Below are 13,480 nucleotides of genomic sequence, written 5' to 3'. Positions count from 1 at the left end.
CTACACCCAATACCCCATAATGACAAAGCAAAAACTGTTTTTTTTAGACATTTTTGCCCCAAAAATAAAATAATAACTGATATATTACATTTACATACTGTAAGTATTCAGACCCTTTACTCAGTGCTTTGTTGAAGCACCTTTGGCAGTGATTACAGCCTTGAGTCTTCTTGAGCATGACACAACAAGCTTGGCACATCTGTGTTTGGAGGGTTGCTCCCATTCTTCTCTGCAGATCCTCTCAAACTCTGTCAGGTTGGATGGGGAGCTGCACAGCTATTTTCAGGTCTCTTCAGAGATGTTAGATCGGGTTTAAGTCCAGGCTCTGACTGGACCACTCAAGAACATTCACAGACTTGTCCCGAAGTGTCATGACTTCCGCCGAAGTTGGTGCCTCTCCTTGTTCGGGCGGTGTTCAGAGGTCGACGTCACCTGTTTTCTAGCCGCCACCGATCTACGTTTCATTGTCCATTTGTTTTGTCTTTATTGTACACACCTGGTTTCCATTACATTATTATTTATTCCATATTTAACCCTCTGGTTCCCACATGGTTTTGTGCATGTTTATTTGTTGTTAAGTGTTCTCATTGTCTGTGAGCTGGAGTATTGTTTCTCTGCATGGAATTAGTTTTGTTGTTATTTTTGAGTAAAGTACGTTTTGACTCAGTCCTCTGTCCTGCGCCTGACTCCGTCCTACCTGCTGCACAGTGACACTTGACATGAAGCTACTGCTGCATTGTCTTGGTTGTGTTCTTAGGGTCGTTGTCCTGTTGGAAGGTGAACCTTCACCACAGTCTGAGGTCCTGAGCGCTCTGGAGCAGGTTTTCATAAAGGATCTCTCTATATTTTGGTCCGTTCATCTTTCCCTTGATCCTGACTAGTCTCCCAGTCCCTGCCAAAGAAAAACATCCCCACAGCATGGGTTTGCAACCACCATGCTTCATCGTAGGGATGGTGCCAGGTTTCATCCCGACATGACACTTGGCATTCAGGCCAAATAGTTCAATTTTAGTATCATCAGATCAGAGAATCTTGTTTCTCATGGTCTGGGAGTCCTTTAGGTGCATTTTTGCTCCAAGCAGGCTGTCATGTGCCTTTTACTGAGGAGTGGCTTTCGTCTGGCCACTCTACCATAAAGGCCTGATTGGTGGAGTGCTGCAGAGATGGTTGTCCTTCTGGAAGGTTCTCCGACCTCCACAGAGGAACTCTAGAGCTCTGACACACTGACCATCGGGTTCTTGGTCACCTCTGTGACTAAGGCCCTTCTCCCCCAATTGCTCATTTTGGCCAGGTGGCCAGCTCTAGGAAGAGTCTTGGTGGTTCCAAACTTCTTCCATTTAAGAATGATGGAGGCCACTGTGTTCTTGGGGACCTTCAATGCTGCAGAAAATGTTTTGTACCAGGATGCTCCTGAGTTTCATAGCAAAGGGTCTGAATATTTATGTAAATAAGGTATTATATTTCTTTCTTTTTTTTGCCAACATTTCCAAAAATCTGTTTTCACTTTGTCATTATGGGGTATTGTGTGTAGATTGATGAAGGAAAAAACTATTTAATCCATTTTAGAATAAGGCAGTAACATAACAAAATGTGGATGCACTGTATATGAACCAAGTAGCCCTTTCCTTCAGTCAAAAGACCGAATCGCCCCTTGGTGGCCTCATGGGTGGAATGTTAATGATATTTTTCATAATTTCATAATTAATAAACTTTTTTTTTTTTAATGCAGAAAATTTGGTGTTTCTGTCAAACAGTTTTGTTATAATTGAAGTATTCTGTGATGTATATAAAGTGTAATATTGGGATGCAAACTCGTAATTGAATACATTTCAACTCTATATATGATAGGGTACAGGTTTCTTGTTTTTAAAGCCCATAACCATGTGTGTGAGGTCTATACTTTTGTTTCAAAGTACGAAGAAACACTCTGTGTAACCCTGATTTAGCCCACTGCAAAGGTTTATTTCTATTTCAAGAGAGAAAACCTTGCCTGAAGAAAACTCTCTTTATCCAACAGGTTTTCAGTGGTGCTGCTAAGAGAGAGCATGCCCTGGAAACACCAGCAGCCAAACTTGGGCTGACTGATAGCTTCAACAGCATGCTTTTACAATCTGCAAAACGCTCTCAGATGGCACATACAGTAACAGGCATACAGCACAGCACAGCCATACATATAAACATGTCAGGGGAGTAATAACGATGCACAGAGGATGATGGATGGGGCTGTCTCCTTGTCTGGAAGAAAAACAGGGAATTGACAGTTTATAAAAGTTATTTTTGTTGTAGTGCAGTTTGCTCATTACAGACAGGTAGGTAGCGTGTGCATGTGCGGTTGGGGTGTTAGACAGTCTGGTATTAGGTGTTAGACTGGACTGGTATTTGGGCTCCTACGTATTTAGCCAAAGCCAATGTACTGGATATGAGGTTCGGGAGGTTTCATCTCTCCAGAGGGGATCTAAGCCCCCCTCAATCTTCTCCCCTCAGGAGGAGGCCTCGCACAGGAAGTTACAAGCTCGAGCAGGCACACGTTAATTACTTGTGCCCTTCCCATTGGGCCCAGCGAAAAATAATTACCACTGTCGCTATCGCCGTCATCCTGGGTCCCTGTGGCCATGACGATGAAGAAATACCCAGGATCCCGGGCAGTTTGGGGCAGGGGGGAGGAACGGAGGGGTGAGAGACGATCCAATCAGGGATGGAGGATCTCTTTCTTCAAACCCTCTGTAGTCACTGTCTGTCTGTGGCTGGAGCCTGGAGGGCACTGCAGAATCAACCGCCAAGACTGACAGCAGTCAGGCTAATTCATTATCCTCCATCTGCTAGGGTTTTCAATTTCCCCCTCCTCTCTTTTCACAAATGGGGATGGTAGGATGGTAGCTAGATCAAGCTGCTGTCTGAGCGTTACTCTCGTCTCGCACTCCAAAGCAGAAAAACCCTCTCCTCTACTCTCCCCTCCTCTCCCCTCCTCTCCTCCCCTCCACCCTCTCCTCCTCTCATCTCCTTTCCGTTCCTCTCCTCTCCTCTCCCCTCTCCCTCTCCCCCTCCCTCCCCCCTCAACCTCACCCCCTCCCCTCTCCCCTCCCCTCTCCTCCCTCTCTCCCTCTCCTCTCCTCCTCCCTCCTCCCCTCAACCTCTCCTCCCCTCCCCCTCTCCTCTCCTCTCCTCTCCTCTACTCTCCTCTCCTCTCCCTCCCTCCCCCCTCTCTCCTCTCCTCTCCTCTCCTCTCCTCTCCCTCTCCCCTCCAACCTCCTCTCCTCCCCTCTCCCCTCCTCCCCTCCTCCCTCTCCCTCCCCTCTCCCCCCTCCCCCCTCCCCCTCCCCCTCCTCCCCCTCCTCTCCTCCCTCCCCTCCCTCCCTCCCCTCCCCCCCCTCCCTCTCCTCTCCCCTCCCCTCCCCTCTCCTCTCCCCCCTCCCCTCCTCTCCTCCCATCTCCTCTCCCCCTCTCCTCTCCTCTCCTCCTCTACTCTCCACTCCCTCCCCTCTCCTCTCCTCTCCTCTCCTCTCCTCTCCTCTCCTCTCCTCTCCTCTCCTCTCCTCTCCTCTCCTCTCTCCTCTCAGCTCCATTATAACCACTAATGTGCCTTTTGTGCGGAGTTGCAGTGAATACACGGCAACGTGGCTCCGACCCATTATATTTGATGGCAGTGTACTTCCCTTTGTTTTGTAAGTGGCTTCAAACACATCGAGGCTCCTCTTGCAAGCAGCGATTGCCGTTTAATAACCATGTGATGGATGAGGAACATTAGCTTGGATCCTCTCTCTCTCTCTACTTAGCATGAGGATGAGGGATATCTTCCCCCCGTTTCAATTATGTTTATTCTATGTGGAAACAGGGAATAAAGGCTTTGTCCAAAATGGCACCTTATTCCCTATGTAGTGCACTACTTTTGACCAGAGAATAAGGTGCCATTTCAGACAGGAATAAAGTCCATGGCTGCTGAGAGAGAGAGAGACAGAGAGACATTGAGAGAGAGGTCAATTATTTTTAGCTCAACACTCTTCTAGCGAACAGCCATGTAGCTACATGCACAGTATATCCCACCCTCAACTAATGTGAGCAACAGTGGAGCACTTGTTCCTGTCATAATCCAGCTTTGGCTGAACACCATTTTCCTCCCATTGTTTGTTCTATTCTCTGCTCGCTCCCCCTCCGTATCTGTCAAGTATATTGGGTTCCATCGATTGAATCCAGCAGATTATGAGAAACACAATTCCATGGCGCACTTGAAAAGGATTAAGGGGTGAGAGTGTGTGTACTAGTCAGTGTGTGTGTGCAGGGACAGGGGTCCTGGCTGCTCCATGCCTTCTGTGGGAGAAGGGACCCCCTAATCCTTTTGAATCCCTCTCTTCCAGCTGCACCCCCATGTACACACACACACTCCGAACACAAACACAAATAGAGACACACACAGAACCCCCCAGTGGCTGTCTAAGTGCAGCATCACTTTCTTCCCTAATTAGCATTGTTCTCCTTCCCTTATCGTGCAATTTGTAGTTGTTGAAACCACACCCACCAGGAAACATTAGAGAGTGAGTGAGTGAGTGAATGAGTGAGAGAGAGAGAGAGAGAGAGAGAGAGAGAGAGAGAGAGAGAGAGAGAGAGAGAGAGAGAGAGAGAGAGATCATGCTTAAATGCAAAGTAATTGCGGAGGAGGGGTTGCTTGGTTATTTTATATACCACACTCAAGGTCATGAGCTCACCCTCGTCCTCATCAAAAGGCTACTCACTCATTATTAACTTTCTTCAAGGTTGCATCACATCATTATCATAGTATGAACATAAGCCGTGGTCTACTATATGGCTGGATTAAAAAATGATGGTTAAAATGAACTAGCTTGAGTGGATTATAGGCGACACCAACACAATCAATTGTTTTAAATGACCCAAGCACGGTCTTTGGAGAGGCCCCAGTAAGGCATCATAGATAAATCCTGCTCTTATAGAGAAGACAGAAGCATATTCATCCCTATCATCATATGTCACCATTCCCCAGCACTGCGACATCACATCCATCACTCAGTTGCCAAGCAGAATGGTAAATGACGTGGGTGTCAATATGCATTCGCCTCTCCTCATCGCTAGCTTTTAGCTGCACTCTTCGAAAAAAAAGGTGCTATCTAGCACCTTAAAGGGTTCTTCGGCCGTCCCCATAGGAGAACCCTTTGAAGAACTATTTTTGGCTGCAGGTAGAGGGTTCTACATGAACAGAGGGAACCCAAAAGGATTCTACCTGTATCCTAAAAGGGTTATCTCATGAGGACAGCTGAGGAACCCTTTTGGATCCCTCTTTGAAACCCGCTTTTTTTAAGAGTGTACCTTCAGGTGTAATTTCCCTCTTAAATAAAGAGCTCTTCTGGCGGCAAGCCATGGAGGCACCGTGGTCCTAAGTCTCCCATCCAAGAGAGAGAGAGAGAGAGAGAGAGAGAGAGAGAGAGAGAGAGAGAGAGAGAGAGAGAGAGAGAGAGAGAGAGAGAGAGAGAGAGAGAGAGAGAGAGAGAGAGCGAGAGAGAGAGAGAGAGAGAGAGAGAGAGAGAGAGAGAGAGAGAGAGAGAGAGAGAGAGAGAGAGAGAGAGAGAGAGAGAGAGAGAGAGAGAGAGAGAGAGAGAGAGAGAGGGTCATTGATGAGTGTTTGAATATGCTGCTGGATACCTAATGGAAAGGCCCTGCCACTGATGAATATCAATGCTGCATGGGGGAATGAATGCACGGTCATAGGGCTTTATTTATGAGTCCTGGGAGCAGGGAAAGGAGGAGGGAGAGGAGTGGAGAGGAAAGAGAGGGGGAGAGGAGAGGAAAGGAGCAGAGAGGAGAGAGAGAGAGAGAGAGAGAGAGAGAGAGAGAGAGAGAGAGAGGTGTTGGATGGGGGAGCGTTCCTCATCAGTGGACAGGGACGTGCCGCTCACGGTGATGAATAGTCATATATCTCCATCTTCATCTCCATCCCTCCATCTCTGCATCTACAGCAGCCCTCCGCCCCCAAAAGGTCAACATCGAGCACCAGCTCTTCTTTGCGGGTCAGGGGCAGAAATAAAAACACACATCACAGAGGAAGGACTTCAACAACGGAATTGAAACTGCAACACCAACAATCCCATCACGGGTCTCTGTTTTATTTGAGCAGTAGATTAAATTAGGGAGATATGACATGTGCACCAAATGGCAATCTATTCCTTATACAGTGCACTAAATATGTGTTGCTTATTTTTAGGCAATAGGGTGCTATTTGGAACGCAGACATGAAGTTTGAGAGACACAACCCCAAAGAGCCTACTGCACTGTGCTGGCTACATTGTGCTGCTTTGTATATCTATACATTAACAGCTGAGCCTGATAGGAGATGTATCTGTATCTCTGTATTCACTATCGCCAGGGACGGGATGCAGATGAATACAGAAGTAAACAGCTGTTTGCTGGCCTGTAAACAATCACTGACAACACTCCATAGGATAGGGCACACACACACACACACACACACACACACACACACACACACACACACACACACACACACACACACACACACACACACACACACACACACACACACACACACACACACACACACACACACACACACACACACACACATACACATACACACACACACACACACATATACTCACACCCGACGGTAGACTATTTGCCTGCTAATGGAATCCCTTAGCCCAGAAGGGCCAGCAGGGCCGGCTCAATAGAGCTACTCCTCCCCTCCTCACTCATTATCTTCCAGGCAGAAGATAAACTGTGTAGATCGCTGTGGACCATTAGGCCTGCTGGATGGCTAGGCTGGGATGGCGCTCCTGGGCCAGAGCAGAGCTCCATACGTGACAATGGGAGGGATGAACCTGAGGATTGCCAGACTTCCAGAGGCCAGGAGCAAATACAGATGTGCCTCCAAAATGGCACCCTATTCCTTATGGCCCCTAGCCAAAAGTAGTGCACTATATAGGGAATAGGGTGCCATTTCAGACACATATGGAGTGATCCAGCTGTGGAGAGGTGCCCTCCATAGGGAAACCACAGTACGTCCAGATGTTTTAGGTAAGGGCTGATTTTTTAAAAATTGCTCCCTCACACTGCTCCCAGCCCCTCCAACCCCTGAGTTACACGAGTCCCCAAACCCTGTGGCCCCTCGGACCCTCCAGACCTCCAGCCCCCTTTCCTGCCGGGCAAGGACAGGGATGTCAGGCCCCTGATGTAAAATTCCCTGGAACCTTCCACAGTCCACAGACCCGGGCTCTGGTCATCAGCTACATCAGCAGCAAGCGCCTGCCTGCCGTACCTACGTAGGTCCACTCCGCCCAGCCTTTTCATTTAACTGTGTCAACCCTGATTAACCTCTAACAAATACAGTATACCTAATTACCACAAATGTTCCTGGACAAAATGAGAGACACAGCTGCCCACTCTTCATTTACAGTCAGGCAGGAGAGAGACAAGATGTGGAGGGAGGGAAGGAGAGAGGGAGGGGAGAGAGATGTAGAGGGAGGACTGGCATGGCAGGCAGCAGTGGCTCTAGCCAACAAGCCTGTCTGACTCTGTTCTGTCCTAAACGCTGCCAGTACTCTCCACAACCTCCGCCTCAGCCTCTTTCTCTGCCTCAGCCTCAGCCCCTGCCTCCGACTCTCTCTGCCTCAGCCTCAGCCTCAGCCCCTGCCTCCGACTCTCTCTGCCCCAGCCCCAGCCCCAGCCTCAGCCCCTGCCTCCGACTCTCTCTGCCTCAGCCTCAGCCTCAGCCCCTGCCTCCGACTCTCTCTGCCCCAGCCCCAGCCTCAGCCCCTGCCTCCGACTCTCTCTGCCACAGGCTCAGCCCCTGCCTCCGACTCTCTCTGCCCCAGCTTCAGCCTCAGCCCCTGCCTCCCACTCTCTCTGCCCCAGCTTCAGCCTCAGCCCCTGCCTCCGACTCTCTCTGCCCCAGCTTCAGCTTCAGCCTCAGCCCCTGCCCCCGACTCTCTCTGCCCCAGCCTCAGCTTCAGCCTCAGCCCCTGCCTCCGACTCGCTCTGCCCCAGCTTCAGCTTCAGCCTCAGCCCCTGCCTCCCACTCTCTCTGCCCCAGCTTCAGCCTCAGCCCCTGCCTCCGACTCTCTCTGCCCCAGCCCCAGCCTCAGCCCCTGCCTCCGACTCTCTCTGCCCCAGCTTCAGCCTCAGCCCCTGCCTCCGACTCTCTCTGCCCCAGCTTCAGCTTCAGCCTCAGCCCCTGCCCCCGACTCTCTCTGCCCCAGCCTCAGCTTCAGCCTCAGCCCCTGCCTCCGACTCGCTCTGCCCCAGCTTCAGCTTCAGCCTCAGCCCCTGCCTCCCACTCTCTCTGCCCCAGCTTCAGCCTCAGCCCCTGCCTCCGACTCTCTCTGCCCCAGCCCCAGCCTCAGCCCCTGCCTCCGACTCTCTCTGCCCCAGCCTTAGCCTCAGCCCCTGCCTCCGACTCTCTCTGCCCCAGCCTCAGCCTCAGCCCCTGCCTCCGACTCTCTCTGCCCCAGCCTCAGCCCCTGCCTCCGACTCTCTCTGCCCCAGCTTCAGCCTCAGCTTTCCATCAAGGGATTTTGTGGTGAGTCACCATGAGTGTAGAATTAGCATTGATTTGACTGTAACTTCTCTTCCAGAAGAAGCCCTTTTATCGGGCTCTGCAGTACAAATAGACTTTGAGATCATAGCAGTAGCGCGTCATTGGATAAGTGCAAGTTAACATGTCATTATGCAAATCAGGAAATACTCCTGAATATCATTAACTCTGTATAAGCCCCAGAAAGTCAAAAGGCATTGAAGGACAAACACTACCAGAAAAGAAAAAGCAAAAGGAGGACATATCAGATTGATGGATTTCTGTGTGTAATTCAAGAGGAAAGCAAACTACTACTGTGTCCATCTAAGAACCCTGCTCGTCCTTTTGCAAGCTCCTAGTACTAATGTCACATTTTAGTCATTTTAGCAGATGCTCTTATCCAGAGTGACTCACCATCAGGGTATTCAAATAAAGTAAGTAAAACGATCACAAGTAAAACTGTCTTTAAAATAGCAGCTGTCTGCCAAATCACTGATAGAAAGAGTTAAGAAAAACATGTACCCCAGTTAAGTGCCTAATACCCTGAGCCACTCAACATGAAAATAAGTGCAATAACAGCGACAAACTTCTCACACCCTTTGAACACACACACACACACACACACGTGTGTGTGTTCGCACCACTAAACCATCTCCTGGCGTCTGATTTCCCCTAGTCCTACTGTTCACTTGAATGGATTTTGCACGGATTAAATACCAGAGGACGCGTTGTGAAATCTTAATAGAATTCCAGAGCACAAACCTCCCAAAAGGAATAGACAACAGCAGGGGGTTTTATCTAAATGAATAAACACGGTCCTGGAGAGAGACTGGGGTGGGTGTGCTGTGCAGAGTGTACTGTGTATGTACTGTATAATCAGACCGCAAGGCATGCGAGGCAACCATTCCCAGTAGCTAGCTAACCGAGAAAAAATGTATCTCCTCCTCCCCTCCTCTCCTCTTCTCCCCTCTCTCTCTCTCTTTTCCAGGGGATCTGTTTATCCAGGCACGGCGGCTTTGAAACCCCAATTCTTTGTAGTTCTGAGGCTTGCGGTGGCATCTGCTAATGTCAACACTAATGACACAAACCTCGTTCCCCTGCCTGTCAACACACTTAAAAAGAACAGCACAAAACATGATGAGGTGGGATGGAGGAGGGGGTGGGATGGGATGGAGGAGGTGGGATGGGGGATGGAGGAGGGGGTGGGATGGGGGATGGAGGGGTGATGGGGGGGGTGGGATGGGATGGAGGAGGGGGTGGGATGGGGGATGGAGGAGGGGGTGTGATGGGGGATGGAGTAGGAGGTGGGATGGAGGAGGGGGGGTGGGATGGGGGATGGAGGAGGGGTGGGATGGGGGATGGAGGAGGGGGTGGGATGGGGGATGGAGTAGGGGGTGGGATGGGGGATGGAGGAGGGGATGGGATGGGCGAATGGAATGGGGGTGGGATGGGGGGGGATGGGATGGGGGGGGATGGAGGAGGGGGTGGGATGGGGGGGTGGGATGGGGGATGGAGGGGGGGTGGGATGGGGGATGGAGGAGGGGGTGGGAGGGGCGAATGGAGTAGGGGATGGGATGGAATGCAATATGAGGGGGTACTCTGGATAATATTGCCTTAATTTCATATTTGGGGTTGTATAGGGGAGCTTTGTTTGTTTCACACTCATTTCTGAATGTATTCATGCCACAGACGAAGAGGGAAAACAAAGAAGAAAAAGAAACCACAGAAAAGTACCACAGAGTTGCAGAAAGCATGTTCTGACAGCGCCCAACAAAAAAAATACTTCCCATCAACAACGATGTCGACATGGAATTAGCATTGGAGCCGGAACAGATGCCCCTGGGATCAGTAGTGGGAAGCCCCTTTTTCTTGAAAAAGAACTGGAGGAGAGAGGAGCGGGAGAGTGATGAAATGAACGAATGAGCTGAGCTTTTGCTTTCTTTCATCCAAAGAGGGATAGAGAGAGGGCGGGGAGAGAGAGAGAGAAACATAGAGAGATGCTTTCTTCCATTCAGGCAGCAACCCTCAGACAGGCTGCCATGTGATGCCTGCCTGCCTGCTGGGCCCAGCGCACCAAGGTCCCCAGCGTTAGGTGCCTCTGTGGCAGGGAGAGAGAGAAGAGAGAGAAGGGACGTGTGTTAGGGTCAAGTGACAGACATAGACAAGGTCAGACTAAAAACATGTGATCAGCCACCACCCACTGAGACCACTCATAACACAACACATGTCCCGCTTGTCTCTTGCTATGTGAAATATATCTTCTCTGTTCCAATTGGTACCCTATTCCTTATATAGTGCACTTCTTTTAACCAGAACCCTTACAGGCCCTGGTCAGAAGTAGTGCACAACATGGGGAAGAGGGTGCCATCTGGGACAGAGGCATCTTCTTCTAAGTAGTCTGGTCGCTGTTCATGTTTCAGGTTTCAACAAAAGAGCTGCCAACGGGAGTCCAACTGAACCTCTGCCATACAGTCCTGCGACAGCGTTTTCATCTGCTTTGCCTTATACTCTGTGAGTCAGGCAATAATCCTGCAGTTTTCCCTGTCTTTCCCTGCAGTTTTCCCTGTCTTTCCCTGCAGTTTTCCCTGTCTTTTCTTGCAGTTTTCCCTGTCTTTTCCTGCAGATTTCCCTGTCTTTTCCTGCAGTTTTCCCTGTCTTTTCCTGCAGTTTTCCCTGTCTTTCCCTGCAGTTTTCCCTGTCTTTTCCTGCAGTTTTCCCTGTCTTTTCCTGCAGTTTTCCCTGTCTTTTCCTGCAGTTTTCCCTGTCTTTCCCTGCAGTTTTCCCTGTCTTTCCCTGCAGTTTTCCCTGTCTTTTCCTGCAGTTTTCCCTGTCTTTTCCTGCAGTTTTCCCTGTCTTTTCCTGCAGTTTTCCCTGTCTTTTCCTGCAGTTTTCCCTGTCTTTCCCTGCAGTTTTCCCTGTCTTTTCCTGCAGTTTTCCCTGTCTTTCCCTGCAGTTTTCCCTGTCTTTTCCTGCAGTTTTCCCTGTCTTTCCCTGCAGTTTTCCCTGTCTTTCCTGCAGTTTTCCCTGTCTTTCCCTGTCAGTTTTCCCTGTCTTCCCTGCAGTTTTCCCTGTCTTTTCCTGCAGTTTTCCCTGTCTTTTCCTGCAGTTTTCCCTGTCTTTCCCTGCAGTTTTCCCTGTCTTTTCCTGCAGTTTTCCCTGTCTTTTCCTGCAGTTTTCCCTGTCAGTTTTCCCTGTCTTTCCCTGCAGTTTTCCCTGTCTTTCCCAGTTTTCCCTGCAGTTTTCCCTGTTTCCCTTTTTCCTTTTCCTGCAGTTTTCCCTGTCTTTTCCTGCAGTTTTCCCTGTCTTTCCCTGCAGTTTTCCCTGTCTTTTCCTGCAGTTTTCCCTGTCTTTCCCTGCAGTTTTCCCTGTCTTTTCCTGCAGTTTTCCCTGTCTTTTCCTGCAGTTTTCCATTATTCAGTGTGTTTGGTGTGTTTAATGTTATTTCCTGTAGATCCAGCCCAGTTTTCTATTTTCTGTTAACATATTTGTTGCTGTTTGTCTCTGATCTCTCCAAATAAATTAACAGCTGATGTTAACCGGCTCTTATTTAGCAATTAGCGTCTAGCTCCCACAATGAAGCTAACTGCAGGTCTCTCCCCCTAAAAATATAAACACATCAAAAGAGATTCAATTAACTGCCCACAAAATACAAATGGGAGATCATCACATTAGGCAAATGAGAATGCAATGAAGGAGCAAAAACAACCTAGCATGGTGCTACAGGAACATGTTAATTAGAGAACTTTCAGGCAGCAGATCTCATCTGGGGGAGTAGAATTCATTAACACTTAGGGAGGGTGATGAGATTACAATAGGTGATAAAATGGCAGTTAGTGTCTTTTTAGCGCTCAGTGTCTTTATCGTTTTTCTATTGTAAATAAAAACTGATGCTCATGTGAATGAACTAACTGCCTTTCATTAGAGTAGAATTGATTTGATTCGGTTGGTTAAGGTCGGAAGTGAAATTTTTACGAGGAAACTCCCGTCAATCTGTTTCAGCGGGACACTGTGGACCAATGGTTTGAAAAGGCTACATAATAAACCAGGTCTGCAATATCAATTCATTATGATTTACTATTTGTGAGGATAATCTGTCTTCTGATTAATTATAGATTTTCTGCAAAGTTTTATATACATTCATGCTTCTCTTGCACAGTGGAGCCGGAAGTATTATCACAAGATCACTGACAAATCCCCTCCATCCATATCTTCCCGAATGCTATTTTGGGGTGAGTACCAAATATTCCAGCAATATTCCCCATGATGAATCCTGGAATGTGTTACTCAGTGGTCTCCACAGTGAGCATCACATGTCTGCGTGCACATGTCAATGGGGATGTATTATCATGTAACACACAGCCTCTCATGCAGGAGTGAGACGAGACCTCGGTAGGATGCGCTCAACAGAGAAAGCACCCTCTTTAAGCGCCCCAGGGGGGTAATAACACAGAGGACATAGTGAACTCCATCATCTGTAGAATCCAGCCAACTCCACAACCATGCTATGTCTAATACATCGCCAGTTTCTTCCCAGTATGCATCGGTAGAAATGCTATGAATCATTCCAAAAACATGGTAGGATAATGACAGCCTACAGACTGTGTTTATTGAATTCCCTCCATTCTTTTACTTTCAGCCATGTGTGCTCCTGAGCCTGTATTCATAAAGTGTATCAGAATAGGAGAGCTGATCTAAGACCAGGTCCCCCCCCCCCGTGTCTATGTAACCTTATTCATTTTTCATCACAAAGGCTAAACTGATCCTAGATCAGTACTCATGCTCTGAGACACATTAAGAATATGGGCTCAGGCTGCCATAATGAGGCTTGACCAACCAACCACAAAACACATTTTATCTCCTGAAGAGGTGTGTGTGAACGACTACAGTGTGAAGAAATACCCTCTTTTACAAACACATGAATAATTTGCTATCAGCACCAGCCAC

Source organism: Oncorhynchus keta, chromosome 34, assembly GCF_023373465.1.
Source record: "Oncorhynchus keta strain PuntledgeMale-10-30-2019 chromosome 34, Oket_V2, whole genome shotgun sequence".
Classification (NCBI taxonomy): domain Eukaryota; kingdom Metazoa; phylum Chordata; class Actinopteri; order Salmoniformes; family Salmonidae; genus Oncorhynchus; species Oncorhynchus keta.
Note: the sequence above shows the minus strand (reverse complement) of the source record.